Raw genomic sequence first — 19,655 nt, forward strand, 5'->3', positions numbered from 1 at the left:
TCCTCGTAGAAAGCTTGCAGGAGTGCTGGTTCGACACAAGGCTCACCTGAAATCCTCAGATGTCGATTCTCTTCGCTTCCATGATGATGATGGCTCCCGTGGCTTCCGCCGCCGCTTTCCTGTTGTCCCGCGTCCGCGATGGATCCAGCCTGTCTATCCCGGCCCGAAGGCCGCTGTGCATGGCCCGATAGTTGCGAGCCTCGACCCTGCCAGCCTGACTTCACCGCCTGATCCACTAACTACAGCGCGGCGTCCTCCTCACAGCCTCACTGCTGGGGCCTGCCACCATACGAAGGAGTCTCAACCGATCCATCGGCGGTGCGTAAACCTCGCCAATCTTCGCCCATTGTGCCGTGCTCCTAACCGGGGCTGTGTGGATTTAAATCTTCAGATGGCTCTTATTCATCCTAGATCTATGGCCAACAAAACGTTTGTGCTGAATGATTTCTTCACATCCCGTGAGCTGGATTTTATGTTCCTGACGGAGACCAAGTTGGTGAGTCCACATCCTTCTCAGAGCTTCTCCCTCCTGATTGTACATTTTTCAGCTCTCCTCGTAGTTCTGGCCGAGGTGGAGGGCTAACTACTGTAATGAAATCCGCTTTTCATTGTCGCTTGAATAGACCGGTCTCATACACAAGCTTTGAGCTGCAGCTCTTTGAATTAAACCTCTCCACTCCCGTGCTCTGCGCGGTAGTGTACCATCCACCGAAATACAACAAACATTTCATACATAAGTTTGCTGACTTTCTAGCGGGTATCGTGCTGGATTATGACTCTAGTTTAAGGGTATGAAAATAACTCTACGATCTAACGAATTGCTATAAATTTACAAGGAATTTTCAACGGTAAAATCCTGTTATGTTTAAATACAGGACAACCCTGTATTATAAAGGTTTATAACGATATTTTACTGTATTGTTGCGTGAAGGAAAGAAAACAGTAATTTCTCGTATTTTTTGCAATGCATTTTGGGAACAAGAAGGTGAGACCACATCGGATTTTATATTACGATTCTTGGTTTTAAATACAATTTAAATCACAATAATGATAAAACAATATCAAGAAACATAGCATGTCAGTTATTAGGTTTGCTCATTTTAAAAAATAAAATAAAAAGATAAATCATGCCGGATAAGTAACCTAGCTTTACAACATTTCAGCTAATCTTAGACTGCTTATGTGTTAGCTAACCTGATAACGACTTTAACCAATGACACATAAATCACACTTTTTTACTTACCGAAAAAACTGCAAAGATCCCTTAGCTCCCACAGATCGGTTAGAACAGTTTACTGCAGAACAACTCATTTTGCCAGCTCAAAAAAGATGAAAAAACTGAACGGAAAAATTCAATGGCGTCTCGGCTTTCCTTCACTACGTAACTTTTACTATTCACAAGACAGGACCCACCTGGAGGACAGGACCCACCTGGAGGAGAGGACCCACCTGGAGGAGAGGACCCACCTGGAGGACAGGACCCACCTGGAGGACAGGACCCACCTGGAGGAGAGGACCCACCTGGAGGACAGGACCCACCTGGAGGAGAGGACCCACCTGGAGGACAGGACCCACCTGGAGGAGAGGACCCACCTGGAGGAGAGGACCCACCTGGAGGACAGGACCCACCTGGAGGAGAGGACCCACCTGGAGGACAGGACCCACCTGGAGGACAGGACCCACCTGGAGGAGAGGACCCACCTGGAGGACAGGACCCACCTGGAGGACAGGACCCACCTGGAGGAGAGGACCCACCTGGAGGAGAGGACCCACCTGGAGGACAGGACCCACCTGGAGGACAGGACCCACCTGGAGGAGAGGACCCACCTGGAGGACAGGACCCACCTGGAGGAGAGGACCCACCTGGAGGACAGGACCCACCTGGAGGACAGGACCCACCTGGAGGAGAGGACCCACCTGGAGGACAGGACCCACCTGGAGGACAGGACCCACCTGGAGGAGAGGACCCACCTGGAGGACAGGACCCACCTGGAGGACAGGACCCACCTGGAGGAGAGGACCCACCTGGAGGACAGGACCCACCTGGAGGAGAGGACCCACCTGGAGGACAGGACCCACCTGGAGGACAGGACCCACCTGGAGGAGAGGACCCACCTGGAGGACAGGACCCACCTGGAGGAGAGGACCCACCTGGAGGAGAGGACCCACCTGGAGGACAGGACCCACCTGGAGGACAGGACCCACCTGGAGGAGAGGACCCACCTGGAGGACAGGACCCACCTGGAGGAGAGGACCCACCTGGAGGAGAGGACCCACCTGGAGGACAGGACCCACCTGGAGGAGAGGACCCACCTGGAGGAGGACAGGACCCACCTGGAGGACAGGACCCACCTGGAGGAGGAGAGGACCCACCTGGAGGAGAGGACCCACCTGGAGGAGAGGACCCACCTGGAGGAGGACAGGACCCACCTGGAGGAGGACAGGACCCACCTGGAGGAGAGGACCCACCTGGAGGAGGAGAGGACCCACCTGGAGGAGAGGACCCACCTGGAGGACAGGACCCACCTGGAGGACAGGACCCACCTGGAGGTCAGTCGAGTTTGTTTAATGTTTTAATGTCCCCCAACTCTCCAGTACAACCTGAGGCTATCCTAAGTCCTGACGCTGAAAAGGCCTTCGATAGGATTGAATGGAACTATCTTTTTGCTGCCTTGGAAAAGTTTGGATTGGGACCTATTTTTTGCAAATGGATAAAAATTCTATATTCTACCCTAACCCTAACCCTAACCCCATGGCTGCTGTTGGAACTAATAACAATATCTCTGACTGTTTTATGCTGCATAGGGGTACGAGGCGGGGTTGCTGCCTGTCGCCCTTTTTGTTCGACATTACAATTGAACCGTTAGCAGTTGCCATTAGATCAGATAATAGGATTAAGGAAATTACAATGGGTGGCATAATCCATAAAACATCTCTCTACGCGGATGATTTACTTGTGATTTAAAATATGATTTAAATGTCAGATCTGATAGAAAGTATTCCCTGCCTTCTCTCCTTGCTGCAGAGATTTAGGAATATCTCCGGATACAAAATCAATTTGTCTAAATCTCTGCTATTTCCACTAAATGATCTGGCACGACAGATCAATTACGATCATCTTCCCTTTAAGGTTGAGAAAGAAAAATTTACATATTTGGGTGTCGAGACAACTGGTTCAGTCAAGCACATAAATACAACTTTAAATCTATGTTAGAACACACCAAGAGTGATGTGGGTAGGTGGTGGAAGCTGTCTATTACCTTGACAGTGACAGTACTACCCAGGTTTTTATACCTGTTTCAAATGGTGCCCGTTTTTCTCCCAAAATCCTATTTTACCCAGCTAGACCGCCTAATATCATTGTTTATATGGAACAAGAAACCTGCACGTACAAAGAAATCAAACTTAGAGTCAAATCAGAGGGTGGTCTGGGTCTGCCTAATTTTTTATTTTATTACTGGGCTGCTAATATTGCCAAGATGACATATTGGATTACCACGTTTGCGGATAAGGATGGCCCTGTTTGGGCTCATATGGAGTTACAATCTACTCTCCCAGTCTCCCCAATCTCTTTCTTAACTGCCCCCCTCCCATTAAATGTAAGAGCAAAGGATTTGAGTGCGAATGTCGTGGTTCAAAACACAATTAGGATTTGGGGCCAGTTTATAAAATATTTTAACCTCAATAATACATGTGGCTTCTCCCCAATAATGTCTAATCATCTTTTTGCACCATCTCAATTGGATCTGGCTTTTGCAGTCTGGAGTAGGAGCGGATTGGTCTTTTTTCAAGATCTGTTTACTGATGACAGCTTTGCGTCATTTACTTTTCTGTGCAAGGACCACAATCTTTCAAATTCACATTATTTTAGATACCTTCAGGCTCGGAGTTCTGCCTCTAAAACACTTCCCAGGATATCCATGCCCACCCCCTAAAGACCTAGCTTACTCAGTTCTCAATGTTAATCCATTCAATAAAGGTGCAGTATCAAAAATATACAATCTTATTTTGAATAGTTGCCCCCATACGTGGGATGAAACTAAGACAGCTTGGGAAGGAGACATTGGGGAGCTCATCTCAGAAGATACTTGGGAAAACATTATTTCTTTAATACACACTTATACATCTTTCTGTATCAGACATGGATTCATTCAATTTTTTTTTTTTTTTTATGACCAACTTTTGTATTGTTTTTCAAATTTTTTACAACAGTACAATACCAGGCAACAAATGATATAGAACAATACCCAACAAGGGAAACACTATCAATGCAAGACAAAACAAACAAAAAAAAAAACAGACCTGACAAACAAAAATTATAATTAAATTAAATTAAATGCAGGAATAAAGCAGGACGAATAAATAACCCTAACCCTAACCCACAACCACAACATGATTGTTTCAGATTATGCTGCATGGAAGTGTTAAGTTGTCCACCTTTTACAGAAAATTGTGTTTCCATAAGATTTACAGGGTGCTGTCAGCCTACATCATCATCAACATGTGTCAAGCCTGCTAGGCTTAGTGAATCAGCGGCACGCTGCTAATAATTTCCAGTCAAAAGAGAGAAGTGATGACTGCTGTTTAGCAGAGAAGTTAAGATCCTGTGACAACATATTTTCCCCATTTAGCAATGAATAAGTCTAATCGGTCTACCATCCTATATGTTAATTCTTCAAAGGCTGCCACTATACTTAATTGAGTGAACCAAACGGAGGGACGGAGGGAGATCTGCCGCCTTCCATTCTCTAACTAGGAGTTTCCGGCCCAGCATGATGGCCGCATGGATCCACCCCGCCTGAGATCGAGGGATCCCGCTTAAAGGTGTAGAGTCCCCCAGTATGTATAGGCTAGGTATGAATGGAATGTCCTGCCCCACGACCAATTTAATGTTCTCATGGATTGCTGTCCACCATCTCTGAGCTTTGGGGCAGGACCATATCACCATGGGTTAGTGTGCCCGGGGTCTCACCACATCTCCAGCACGCTGGGTCATCTTTTAACCCCGCCTTATGTAATTTTGCAGGGGTCCAATAAACTCTATTTAGAATTTTAAATTGTATTAACCTGGTCTTAATCTCCCGAGATGATTTTTGGGGATTTTGCAGAATAGAACTCCATTCATCATCACTAAATAACTTATTAAGGTCAGTCTCCCTTGTCTGCCTGAGGCTCCCTGTGTGATCTCCCGACCTGTCCAGCAAAGCAGAGTAGTATTTCGAGGCTTCCTTACCCTTACCAAAGGCATAAAGTATCTCCTTAAGAATATCAGGTTTTGAGAGAGTCACCCGAGGGTCCAGAACAGCCTGGTTGAGTAAATGTCTTATTTGGAGATACTGCCAGAATTGATTCTGAGATATGCCATATTGTTCCTTCAGTAAAAGATTTAAGTACAAATCCATCATACATGTCTCCTAAAGTCATGATACCTTTCTCAGCCCATAATTTCCAGTAAAATGTTTTTTTACCTATTACAAGTTTTGGGTTGAGCCATAGCCATGCTGAGGGAAATAAGTGAGGGTCCGACTTGTAGGATGCAAACACTTTTTCCCATATTTTTTTGCAGATGAGCAATTATGGGATGATTTTTAACCTCTGGGGGTAGATGGGCATAAATCAACAGCAGAGGGGGCAAAGTGCCAATAAGGGAGCTCTCCATCGAAAGCCAAGGTGGAGCCTTCTCTGGTGGAAGTGACCAATGGGCCAGATGCCTAAGGCTGAAGGCGTAGTGATATAGTAGCAGATTTGGAAAGCCAATGCCTCCTCTATCCACTGGTCTCTGCAGCTTCTTTAGGTTAATTCTGGGGCGGCGGTTTCCCCATAAGAATTTCTTACAAAGCTCATCAAATTGTTTAAAATATCTCTGTGGGATATCTAATGGGAGGGCTTGGAGCAGGTACTGGAATTTAGGGATGCTTATCATTTTGATAACGTTAGCCTTCCCCCACAACGAGAGGTAAAGGGGGATCCATCTTTCAATATCTGCTTTGAACCTATTAAGACAGGGTTCAAAGTTTGCCTGAACTAAGGAGCTAAGATCAGGAGGGAAAGTGATCCCTAAATAAGTGATGCCTTTAGAAGGCCACTGAAAGTTTCCAGGGTGAAAAAATGTTCTGGGACAATAAGATGTCAGAGGGAGGGCTTCTGATTTCATCCAATTTATTTTATATCCGGAGACTTTGGAGAATGACGCCACTATATCTAGGAGTGCAGGCATAGAGCGATCAGGTTCCGTAACGAACAGTAAAATATCATCAGCATATAGCATTAATTTATGTGACACTTGGCCGACCTGTACGCCTGGAAGGAGGGGACACAGGCGAATAGCTTGAGCCAGGGGTTCTAGTATTAGCGCAAAGAGGAGGGGGGACAAGGGACACCCCTGTCTTGTTCCTCTCTTTAAGTCAAATTGTGCTGATATTCTCCCATTTGTCATGACTGCTGCCCGTGGGTTTGAATATAATAATCTTACCCAGGAAATGAATCCCTCACCGAAGCTGAAAGCTTTCAAAGTGTTAATCAAGAAAGGCCATTCGACCCTGTCGAATGCCTTCTCAGCGTCTAGTGAGATAACCGCAGCAGGGGAGTTGTCATCTTTAGTAGCCCATATGACATTAATAAAGCGCCTTATGTTGTCTGTGAAGTTCCGTGAACGGATGAACCCCACCTGGTCCGGGTGTATAATATTAGTTATCATTTTGTCTAGTCTATTTGCTAAAATCTTTGCAAGAATCTTACGATCCTGCCCAATTAGGGATATGGGCCTATAGCTCAGTCTGTAGGTTCCTTCTCCTTCTTTAAAAACAAAGTTCTCAGAGCCTCATTTAGTGTCGGAGGTAAGATGCCAACTCTAAGTGATTCGACATACATGTCTAACAGGTGAGAGCTCCTTCCCATATGTTTTAACAAATTCGGCTGTGAAGCCATCCAAACCTGGAGCTTTGTCGTTTGGTAATTTTTGAATGACCTCAATTATTTCTTCTACTGTAATGGGGTCATCTAATACTTTTTGTTGCTCCTCTGAAATGGAGGGAAGATGTAAATTTGCTAAAAATGAATTGATTTCTTCGTTTTCGGCCACCAACTCAGTTGCGTATAAGTCCCTATAATAAAATTTAAAAGTATTATTGATTTCCTCACTGTCAGAATGGAGCTGACCGTTGGAGTCCTTAATAGCTGGGATCATACATGCCAGCTCCTTAAGTTTAATGTATCTGGCCAGCAGTTTCCCAGCCTTATCTCCTTCCTCAAATTGTTTTTGACGGGCTCTAAAAAGAGAAAATTCCACCTTCTTGGATTCAATCGAATTATATTCGTACTTCAATCTAGAGAGCAGCATTAAGTTGGAAGAGGAAATATCTAACCTAAATTTGTCCTCAGCCTCCTTAATGTTCACCTCTAAGGCCATTTGTGTACATCTAGCTACCCTCTTCTTTCTGGATGCATGTTGTATAATGTGACCCCTAAGAACTGCTTTCAGGGTCTCCCACAGGATTCCTGCTGATGGGGAGCTTGGGGAATTATCATCTATGAAGTGGACTATCTCATCTCTGAGCAACTCTTTAAAGCCGGACTCTAATAATAAGCTGGAGTTAAGTCTCCACCTCGGAGTTCTATGTGCTCTGGTGAAAGGGGTCATTTTTAAGTCAATGTGGGCATGGTCAGATATTAAAATGCTACCTATAGTGCATGAAGTAACAGATGAGACAATGCTATGTGATACAAAGAAATAATCAAGTCTGGAAAATACGTTATGTGGATGCGAATAAAATCTATAATCATTTGCTGTGGGGTTCAATAATCTCCAGATGTCCAGTACTCTAAGACCCTCATTCAACTCCCCCAGAACATTAACTGAATGAGTTTGTGGTCGCGGTGGTTTACGGTCCAATATAGGATTCATTACTTGATTGAAATCCCCACCCATAATGATAGGGAAGTTACCAGATTCATGTATTTTATTCTCTATATTAGGAAATAATTCTGGGTCATTGACACAGGGCGCATAAACACAGGCAGATCAAAGTGTGTCTCTGTACTTCAGCTAGCACTGAAATAAACCTCCCCGCAGTGTCAGTAGATTCCCTAATGCATTTAAACGGGAGATGTTTATTCACTAGAATTGCCACTCCTCTGCTGTTACTTGTCCCACCTGATGTGTAAACTCTACCAACCCACCCAGTGCACAGTCTCTTATACTCCTGGTCTTTCAAATGTGTCTCCTGTAAGAATGCAATATGGCAGTTTTTGGTTTTTAAGAAGGCTAAACATTTTCTCCTTTTCGTAGGGTGGTTCAATCCTTTAGTGTTTAGGGTGATGAGGCACAACCCCCTGCTGCTACCAGAGTACCTGGTATCTAAAGGCATAAAAACTGTTTAATGCAAAACGAGGTAGACAACTAGCCATGATATAACCTGTAAAGCTGCAGTGTAAATCAAATCTAAAACAAAAAACAAAGAGAAAAAACACACATATCGAACAACAAATAAGGTACCAACCCAGGGCACCGCCAAAAGGCATCAAAAATAAAAAACAATTAGGTCCGTAAACGCAACTGTGAAGAGATTACCTATCATAAAGGCCCCAACCACTCCGTGCATGGGTAACGCAAATCAAAGTCTCAGTCTACCTAGTCCCAACCGAACTGCAGGAGTGTCTTAACTTGTTGAAAATATCTAGATAAATACACATGCAGGGTTTTTTTTGTTTTGTTTTTTAACTACCCACAATAGTGTAGGATGTTCCACATGTGATGGATCAGATTAAGTGTGACCTGATTAACAGCAGTCACATATTTCTAAATGAGTAAGGTATCGGACTCCATATATGTCCATACTACACTAAAACATAACAGGCTTAAGAGAGAGAACTTCACACTAGTCTGCAAAACAACAGAGAGTTTTTATTAAAGGTTATGGACCCATGATTCTGGCCTATAACTCACCCATACTTTACCTCATTGAAATAAAAAATACCATATATCCAGACTTCTGAGCATAATGAAGTGCCCATACCTGATTTTTGGGGAAAGGTTCATGTAGCACATAGGCAGATACCTCGTGATCAGGCATGCAAGTCCATCACAAAAAGCTGTCCAAAAAGTGGAAACTTTGCAGTTTCGGTCTCTCTATGATGTCCTCAGCACAGGCATATTCCAAGTGTTCAGTTTACTCTTCTGTCCACAAAAACAGGAATCCGATACTTGAATTTAAGCGTATATATCCATCCTCATAAATCCAAAACTCCACTGTGACCGCTGCATGAAATCCACTTACAGGTTTTTAACATAAGCCATTGAGGAGAAAACTTGATTCCTTGCTCGTGCAGCATTTTTTTGCACTGGTTGAAACATCTACATTTGTCCTCCACCACCTTAGAGTAATCTGGGAAGAACATAATATGATGACCTTTCCATGTAACTTTTCCTTTGTCCCGCGCCGTATTCCTGATCTTCTCTTTATCTGTGTGTCTCAAGAAGCACACGATAAAATGACGTGGGGGTCTCCCATCGGGACGTGGGGGTCTCCCATCGGGACGTGGGGGTGAAGCAGATCTATGTGCCCGTTCTATCTCAATGCTACCACTGAACTCCATTTCCAAAATGTCAGGGAGCACTGTCGCTAGAAAGCCAGCTGCGTCGCGACCCTCACATGCCTCAGGAAAGCCGACAATACGGAGGTTGTTTCTCCGACCGCGGTTCTCTAAATCATCAAGCTTTAACTTCACCACGACCCGCGGGTGGGTTAGCTTTCCACTCTTTATCTGTGTCCTCGAAGAAATCCAGCCGGCTCTCAACACCGGTCAGACGTTCAGCTAGTTCGCAGATTTTTCCCTCGGTGGAAGCCGTTGTTACTCTTATTTCGTCCAGGGTTAGGGTTACCCTCGTCCGACATCGTCTGTAACAAGTTGTAGGTCTTTGAAATGTCTGCAGCCATGCTATCAGTGCCACTAATCTCCGGGCTTGTTCGTTCAGGTGTATAGAGTCACATATTAGATAGTTCTCTCCGTTACCATCATCAAAACACTAAAAGAGGAAACATCTCTTTTTTATTTCAAATGGTGTTTCTCACTCCAGTAGTATTCACAGATTTATAGAATCAGTACCAAGGCACATTGAAGCTGGTCTGGCTGCCTGACGTAGCTCAACACCTCACTAAGACACTTCATGTTGAGTCTTTTTTACCTGCCTGTAAATGTGTTTATGATTTACTTAAGAATAGAATAGTTCAAATATTCAAGAAATGTTTTGTAATTAAAGAAAGAGAGGCTTTTTGACTTTGAATTAAGGTTTTCAAGTACTTATTACTCCAGGTATTAATTGCTTATTTCTTGTCCATTACCATTATTTCAGGGGAAGAGTTGGGGTTTGATCCATTGGAAAATGACACAAAGATATGACTCACGCTGGAGAAGAAAAGTTAGGATTCCAGAAAATACTTGAAAAAGATACAGAAAAAAGGTGAGATTTTTTTTTTTGTTTCTTTGTGGTTATATGGTCAACTGTTATTTAAGGTCTTCTCTCAGCTACATTTCAGTAGTTTCTTTGTCTTTGGCAGCATAATACTATGTAAGAATATAAGAATTTTGTGCTTTGTTTGAAATAACAGTTTTGTCAAGAATATACACAAACATGCCATTTATTCTGAGTGACTCTAAACTATTGCACTAAGAACACAACAGCCCATAAGTATGTTGTAAGTTGAATATCCTTAACCTTATGATTCCTGTGTTTTCAGCAGGACACACAAAGAGTGGAGAACTCAGGTAACAACTGCTCTAACAAAAACACATTTTCTAAATACACAGACATATGAAGTTTTGTGAAAGTCAACAAAATAGGCTGTAAATTATTGATATGATTCAGAAGCAAACAATCAGTGAGTTGGTAAAGTATGACCACATACCCCTTCTATTGCATGTTAAGCAAACTGCAACTGAGAAGCATGCCTCCCAGAAATATTTAACACGTTTTTTGAGGCAGCTATGTCTTTGCCTCTACCCTGTGTTGTCTGCACAGATGCCTGTTATATTGCTTATAGGGCTATGATTTGATAATGAAATTAATATCCAAAGATTCAAATATAATATCTTTAAAACACATTCTTCATCACTCTATTAGTGTAGTAATTGGCTATGTGTTAAGATGGACAGAATTTCTATGAAAAATAAACATGTACAGACTAGTAAGCCACAAACTCATGAATGTTGCCTTTGAACACTAAAAAAAATGTAAAATGTTTTATATGATTTTGTTTTGTGTCTAGAATCAACAAACTGGAGACCAGATGGTTGCTGCACAGAAGGACTAGAGTGCCATGCTACTCCTGAATCTGCTGACTTTGCCCTTGAGGAACATCCATCAATCAGGACTTTGTGTGATAACAACAACCATACATTTTCCCAATGCTCTGAACACACAAAAGAGACACATCACACTGGCCTTAATGAAGAATCAGAGAGTGAAGATCCTTTTCACATGAGTTTGTTGAGGAGGGAACTTTAGATCATACCCAGTCATCTGATGATGACATGTCCTTTGATGAAGACCTATTCAGTGAAGACAGTGCAGAAGCAAACAACTTGAGCATGGTGTATCTGAGCAACTGGTCACGTGTTAATAATCCTGTCTATTTTATTTTATTTTAAATTTAAATAATGGGTTCTTAAAATTTTATTAAGAATTTGCCTAGTTTTGGCCCATTTTCATAACCTATTATGTGTCAGTGTCTGCCTGCTGCAGCTTACTGCTCCCCAAGTCTCCATGTGTCTGTAGCTCATATTGTTCATATTCATAGGCCAATAGGTAGAAAGCTCACTCTGAAAAAGTAAAGCAGAGTGATTATGGTAAATATTTTCTCACATACATGATGTAGCTATGTGCTGTGAATATTATAAAAAAGTGCAGATAACAGGATCATGCAAAAATAAATAGATAAAAGAGAATAAGTTAAAAGCCAGTTAGGTTGTCAGACCTATAGAAATAGGGCTTTGTTTTAAAATGTATTGCATTAAAATAGTACATTTTCATGTCACCGATAAATCATGTTTATTAAAAGAGCAGAGAGCTCAAGGCTCTGTTTTTGCTCCATGTGAGATCAACATGACTCAAAAACTGAGTTTGAAAAAAGTGAAGGGAAGTTAGATTGAGTAAATTGAGAGAGCTCTCCAAGTTCTCCACCTGAACTCAAAAAGAGTCTCAAAACTTGAGAAAAATCCAAGAATCATTTCAGAACTCGATGAGATCTCCTTTGGAACTGAAAGGGAGACGAGGTTGAGATTTTGTGCAGCTATTTTATCTGGAGGGTGAGAAGCTGGAGAAATAAGCCATTGTCTCATTTAGCTTTCACATCTCAGTGTTGTCAAGGAGAAATCAATGAAACCTTCTTAAGATCTCTTTTCTAAAGTTGACCTTTTTGCAGAAGGTTTTGGCACGACAGCAGCGATACTTAATACATACCTAAAGGTGCAGTGTGTAAGCTGTGCCGGCACATTGTGGTACAGGTGTGGCAGAAGTGCAATACATTATTCATAAGTCTGTTTTAGTGTATAATACCATGTGAATAGTTGTGTTTTCGTTACTTTAAAAGGAGCCCTTTATATCTGCATATAGGGAGTGGGTCCTCTTCCAAAGAGGCTGCCAGGTTTTATATCTATGGGTTTTCAGTTGGATGGAAAATGCTGTGGATGCTGAGAGGTTGCAGACTGCATCCAACTGAAAACCCATAGATATAAAACCTGGCAGCCTCTTTACTTACTATGAAGATAACGGCTCGTTGCTGATACTTGAATTTAAATGTTTTGCACTTTATATAAATTGCTTTGGAATTGGCCTCTGTTAGATGCCTTAAAGTAAATATTTGTGTAAGTATTTTTATTTTTTAATTCTTGCCTATTTAACCTAACTTTCATGTCCGTAAGGTTCATTTCTTTTATTTTTTTCTATTTACAAAAACGTTTTTTTAAGTTTGACAGACATGGTTTGAGAAGACACTTTGAAGTTTTATTATTTGTCTTAACATTTTAAGTTGCAGTTTCAAAGGCTATGTTTATTTATCACATTAAAACATGGTGTTTATAACCTGACATGCAAGGAGTAATTTATCAAATCACTAGGTTTAGAAAATAAATATATTGTGTCAATTTTGCTAGAAGGAAATTAATTAACAGCAAGGTGTAGTATTTTGTTAGAATTCACAGTAAAAATCTGCAAATATACCTCTTATGAAGAAGTGTAAATAAACGGTAATAAACTGTTAATCTTTTCAACAGTATGTTCCTGTTGAGGTTTAAAATCACAGCTTTTTGCTGTATTTATAAAAACAGTAGCTAAATGTAAAGTTCAGCTACAGCAATATACCGTTAATTTTACAGTAACTTCCTGGCAACCCAGTTGATTACCCAGTTTTTTTACAGGGGGAATTTCTAAGAGTGTACGGGTAAAGACTTCATGAATTTACTCAACTCCTTTAACTTCACACAGTCGGTGACGGGTCCCACATTGACCTTGTGCTGTCCTATGGTGTTTGTGTTGTCATAAACAAAATCTGTCATGCTTGTTTATCGGACCATTTGCCTGTTTTGTTCACTGTAACGGCCCCGTGCTCAACAGAGAAACCTTGTCCCCCTGTGCGCCGTGTAATAACGTGTAACACTCGGGAACAGTTCTCTGCTGTGTTTAAAGACTCTGCACTCTACAACACGGATGCTCCTGCTCGAGCTTTAAGTGCTGAGGAGCATATAACTCTCTTTAACTCAACCTGCTCAAACATTTTGGATTATGTGAACCGTGGTTAAATGACACTACCTGCGCTCTCCGACGGGCCTGTCGGCAGGCTGAGAGCCGGTGGAAAAAGGACAAGCTTCGCGTGTCATTCCAAATGTTACAAACTTTCCTTTTGAGCTATCAACAAGCTGTTAAAACTGCAAAAACTGTGTTCATTTCAAATATGGTTTCAAATAACTGCCATAAACCACAGATATTGTTTAGCATAATTAATTATCTTATAAATCCATGTGACAATAATTCTGCTGCACCCTCCTCTACTCTCTGTAACGCTTTTCTTAATTGTTTTGTAGAAAAAATATCAGTCCTTAGATCTTCCCTAATCACACCCACTGAACCTGACCCGTCTGTTCCTCCTATGTGCCGAGCTGTTTTGGACCAGCTAGAGCCCATTTCAATGTCCTGTCTATCTGAGATTGTTCACCATCTTCGGCCCACTAACTGCCCCTTAGATAGCCTCCCCTCTCGTCTCCTTAAGAAAATATTTGATACAGTTGGTACCTCAATTCATACATTGATAAACACCTGTCTTGTATCTGGTTGTGTTCCAGCTGCCTTCAAACAAGCTGCCGTGCAACCTCTGCTAAAAAATCCAAATCTCGATCCCTCTGTTCTCTGTAACTTTAGGCCCATTTCAAAACTCCCTTTCCTCTCAAAAATCCTAGAAAAGTCTGTTCTGACACATGACGTGCATGAAAAGTTCCAGTCTGGTTTTAAACCCTGCGATAGCACTGAAACTGTTCTTTCAAGAATTTTTAACAATCTGATTTTAACTGTCGACTCTGGGGATTCTGCCATTTTAGCACTTTTAGACTTATCAGCTGCTTTTGACACCATAGACCACAAAATTCTTTTATCACGTTTAGAAAACTGCGTAGGAATAAAAAACACAGCACTCAAGTGGTTTCAGTCATACCAGTCTGATAGGACCTTCTCTGTCCACCTAGGGGACTATTCATCAGAGACAGCCCCACTTATATGTGGTGTCCCACAAGGGTCTGTGTTAGGCCCAATCCTGTTGTCATTATATATGCTACCACTGGGATCAATTTTTGCAAAATACAATATATCGTTTCACTTTTTTGCTGATGATGTTCAGGTCTACATGCCTTTGAAATGCAAGGGTTCACCACAACCCTTACTCGACTGCCTTAAAGACATTGAAACTTCCTCAAACTCAATCCCAATAAGACGGAGGTCATTGTGTTTGGAGAACCTGGTGCTGTAGAAATGTTTGGTCCTCTTACTGTTAATTTGAAAAAATCTGTAAAGAGTCTTGATGTGCACTTCGATCATGTTTTTAAATTTGGCAAACAGATATCCACTGTTGTGAGATCCAGTTTTTACCAGCTCAGACTTATAGCCAAAATAAAATCATACCTCCCTGCCAATGATCTAGAAACAGTAACACATGCATTCATAACATCTCGCCTGGACTACTGCAACTCACTATATGTGGGCTTGGACCAGTCATCCATCCAACGCCTGCAGCTTGTCCAAAATGCAGCTGCTCGCCTCCTAACAGGCACAAAAAAGAGGGACCACATAACCCCTGTGCGCCGTTCTCTCCACTGGCTTCCTGTTCGCTTTAGCACTAAGGTCCTCCAACCAGCTGCTCCTGGACGTGCCCAAAACAAGGCTCCAAACTAGGGGCGATCAAGCCTTTTCTGTTGCAGCTCCGACACTTTGGAACAGATTACCATTTAAAATAAGATCTGCTGCCACAACTGAGCAGTTCAAGTCATTTTAAAAACCCATTTCTTTTACCTCTAGTTGAGTGTTTTATCCCAGCACCAGTGTCTACGAAAACTTTTACGATTGTTTTGTCTTTTAATTCACTTTGAATTTTTGCTTTTACGTGTTGCCATGATGTTTTGGTTTGATTTACTGTACAGCACTTTGGTCTGTTCTAAATGTGACAAATAAATAAAGTTGACTTGACATAATCGATCATATTTATTACAGACGCACAAGAACACAACAATACACACAAATACACACAAATACACACTGACTCTGAGAGGAGGTTCTCCACTCTCTCTCTCTCTCTCTGTCTCTCTCTCTCTCTGTCTCTCTCTCTCTGTCTCTCTCTGTCTCTCTCTCTCTCTGTCTCTCTGTCTCTCTCTGTCTCTCTCTCTGTCTCTCTCTGTCTCTCTCTCTCTCTGTCTCTCTCTGTCTCTCTCTCTCTGTCTCTCTCTGTCTCTCTCTCTCTGTCTCTCTCTCTGTCTCTCTCTGTCTCTCTGTCTCTCTGTCTCTCTCTGTCTCTCTCCACTCTCTCTCTGTCTCTCTCTCTCTCTGTCTCTCTCTCTGTCTGTCTCTCTCTCTCTCTCTCCCTCTCTCTCTCTGTCTCTCTCTGTCTCTCTCTCCCTGTCTCTCTCTCTGTCTCTCTCTGTCTCTCTCTCCCTGTCTCTCTCTCTCTCTGTCTCTCTCTGTCTCTCTCCACTCTCTCTCTCTCTGTCTCTCTCTCTCTCTCTCTCTCTCTCTCTCTCTCTCTGGTGCATGCTGGGAGTGAGTGGTGTGGAGTGAGACGCTGAGCGAGTGTGTTTGATGGTTTTTTTCTTTAGTAATTTGATTTAATTTAATGTAGTTTATTGGTTGTAGTTTCACTTTAAGTTTATTGTTAGTTTGTGTTTGTGTTTTTTCTTTTTCTCTCCTGCCGGTGTCTCGCCGGTCGGCGTCTTCAGACGTCATGGTAAATGGAGTCACCTTCGGCCACCTCACGAGAAAGCATGGCATTAAAATCAATGCCAGCTTTCCGTGCAGCGTGGAGGAGATTGGGCTCGCTGTGGGAGAGAAGGTCGGGCACGGCGGCGTGAGGTCGGCCGCTCGGATGAACAGCGCCGTGGTCATCTTCCTGGATCAGGTGGAGAAGGTGAACCGAGTCGTTGAGACAGGCATCACGGTGAAAGAAATGTTTGTACAGGTGACTCCGCTGACACAGCCTTCCACCAGAGTCATCCTGTCAAACGTCCCTCCGTTCATAACCGACGAGTTTCTTAGCAGAGAGCTCTCCAGACATGGGAAGGTGGTGTCACCCATAAAAAAGATTCTGTCTGGATGTAGATCTGCTGAAACACGTAGTGTCTCACCGTAGACAACTGTTTATGATACTTAACAATCGGGATGCGGACCTCAACCTCCGCTTCCATGTTAAAGTAGATGATTATGACTACGTGATATTTGCCACCTCGTCGGCTGTGAAATGTTTCGGTTGTGGTGAGGAGGGACACACCGTGAAGGCCTGTCCGAGACAAGGGGATCCGGCTCCGCCTGGCCGTGGGGTGACGCCCGGCCCTGTGGCGGGGCTTTCCGCTGCTCCGCCGGTTGCAGCGGAGCGGCGGGAGGCCCCTGCCCCGCGGCCTGAGGCCGCAGCGGAGACTTCATCTGCTGCGGCCCGGACCGCGGCCGATAGCGGCGCCGCGGAGCGCGCCTCGCCTCGCCGCTGCTGTGTCTGACCTGGAGCACGGGGTGGTGAGTATGAATGATGTGCACGGTGTGGGTGAAAATAATCAGGGAAGTGAAGGAGAGGTTTTGGGTGATGTGGTGGAAAGTGAGGTGGGTGAAGAAAAGGGGGAACAGCTGGAGAAAGTGTGAGTGAAGTGCAGATAAATAAAGCAAGAGGCGTCAGTGAAACGCAGGAGGGTATGTCAGAGGAGGAAGATGAAACACAGGCAGAGGAGACAGGTGGGGGGAACAGTAAACTTACATGGGGGGAACAGGTGGAAGAGGCTGAGATGGAAGAGGAAGCAGTGAAGGTCAAATCTGCTTCTAAACGCAGAAGAAAAACTAGGAGCACAAAGTATGAGGCAAAGAATAGCAAAGTGGAGGAGGAGGAGGACAGACAGACAGTAAGGGGACAGGGGCAGACAGAGGAAAGTGAAAGTGATGACTGTGTCTCTGACAGCAGTGATATATCTGGATTCAAAATAAGTAACAGTCAACAGAAAAAACTTTACTCTGTAGAAATGATTCAGTCGTTTTTAGCAAAAACCAAAAATGCTAAAGGTGTTAAAATTGAAGAGCATTTCCCAGTTTTAAGTTTGTTTTATACCTCGGCCAGACTCCACATGCACCAAAAGGAGGAGTCTGGCCTCACTAACAAGGAGGTTTTTAGATTTAAAAAACTTGTGGGTAAAGCAAAAAAAACAACTGAACAATGATGATGGGAAGAGCTCCAATGTGTGTTTTAATTAATTTATTGATTTTTATTTTTGTTCTTCATTTCTCACTTATGGATAATTTTAGTGGGAAGTTTGAATATAAATGGAGCCAGAGAGTCAAAAAAAAGAGCAGCTATATATGAAACGGCCAAAATGAAACATATGGATGTTTTTTATTTACAGGAGACACATAGTGATAGCACCAATGAGGCTGACTGGAGGAGAGAGTGGGAGGGGGAAGTCATTTGAAGTCACAACACTTCTCTTAGTGGAGGAGTTGGCTTTCTCCTCTCCAAGTCTTTCACTCCGGTTTCACTGGAGGTCGAGCATTTTATCGAGGGGAGGTTGCTTTTAATTAAAGCACGGTTCGACCTTTTTACTGCTGTTTTTATCAATGTGTATGCTCCAACAATCGGTGCAGAGAGGAAGCTGTTTTTACAAAAAGTTAATGATGTTTTAAATGGCTGTGCCTCGGAGGATTTTTTATTCTTGGGTGGGGATTTTAACTGTACAGAAAATGCATCTTTAGATCGCAACCATGCAGAGCCGCATCCAGTTTCCCAACATGTTCTGAGGCAGCTGGTCTATTCTCATGGCCTGGTGGACGTGTGGAGAAGGATGCATGCAGACTGCCGACAGTACACATGGTCCCACCTCAGAGAGAGTAGGATCTCCTCAGCTAGACTAGACCGTATTTATTGTTTTAAGCATCATTTTAATATTTTTAAAATGTGCAGTATTGTTCCTGCTGGTTTTACTGACCATTCTTTACTTTTGTGTAATGTCCTTATTCAAAATATTTGACCTAAAAGTGCTTATTGGCATTTTAATTCAGTCTTAACATTTGATAAACATTTTAAAGAGGTTCTTATTTATTTCTGGGATGTTTTTAGACAGAGGAAGGGTGATTTTAACAGTCTTAGGCAGTGGTGGGACCATGGTAAGACTGAGATTAAACTCCTATGTCAACAGCACACCCTCAGTGTCACCAGAGACATCACCAGATCTATGAAAGACCTGGAGACTGATATAGTGGAACTAGAAAGATTGAGCGAGTCCACAGCAAATCGAGGATATATTGAAATCCTCAAAGTCAAAAAGCTAGCTTTAGCCGACCTGTTGGATGTTAAAGTACAGGGTGCACTGGTCAGGTCCCGGTTTCAAGCCATCGCGGAGATGGATGCTCCCTCTAGTTTCTTCTTCGGCCTGGAGAAGAGGAGTGGGCAGAGGAGGGTAATCCACTCACTTTTAGCAGACACAGGGCAAACATTGACTGAACCAAGCCAGATAAGAAGGCGAGCTGTGAGTTTCTACTCAGCACTCCACTCAAGTGAGTATGAGGAGGAGGAAGCTCTGATGGAGGGGTTCTGTAATGGACTGCCTCAGGTCTCTGAGGAGACCAACACACAGCTCAACGGGCCGTTACAGATGCAGGAACTGAAGGCCGCTCTGCAGGGCATGCAAGGGCGGCGGGCTCCCGGCATAGACGGCCTGAGTGTGGAATTTTACAAAGCCTTCTGGGACATCTTTGCAAAGGACCTTTTAGATGTTTTTAATGAAAGTCTGGCCTCTGGTTCAATGCCCATGTCCTGCAGGAGAGCCGTAATCACGTTGCTCCCAAAGAAAGGCAACCTGCAGGACATTAAAAACTGGCGCCCTGTGTCTTTGCTGTGTGTGGATTACAAGCTTCTGTCCAAACTCTTTGCCTCCAG

This window comes from Labrus mixtus, unplaced genomic scaffold (genome assembly GCF_963584025.1).
Source record: "Labrus mixtus unplaced genomic scaffold, fLabMix1.1 SCAFFOLD_80, whole genome shotgun sequence".
Classification (NCBI taxonomy): domain Eukaryota; kingdom Metazoa; phylum Chordata; class Actinopteri; order Labriformes; family Labridae; genus Labrus; species Labrus mixtus.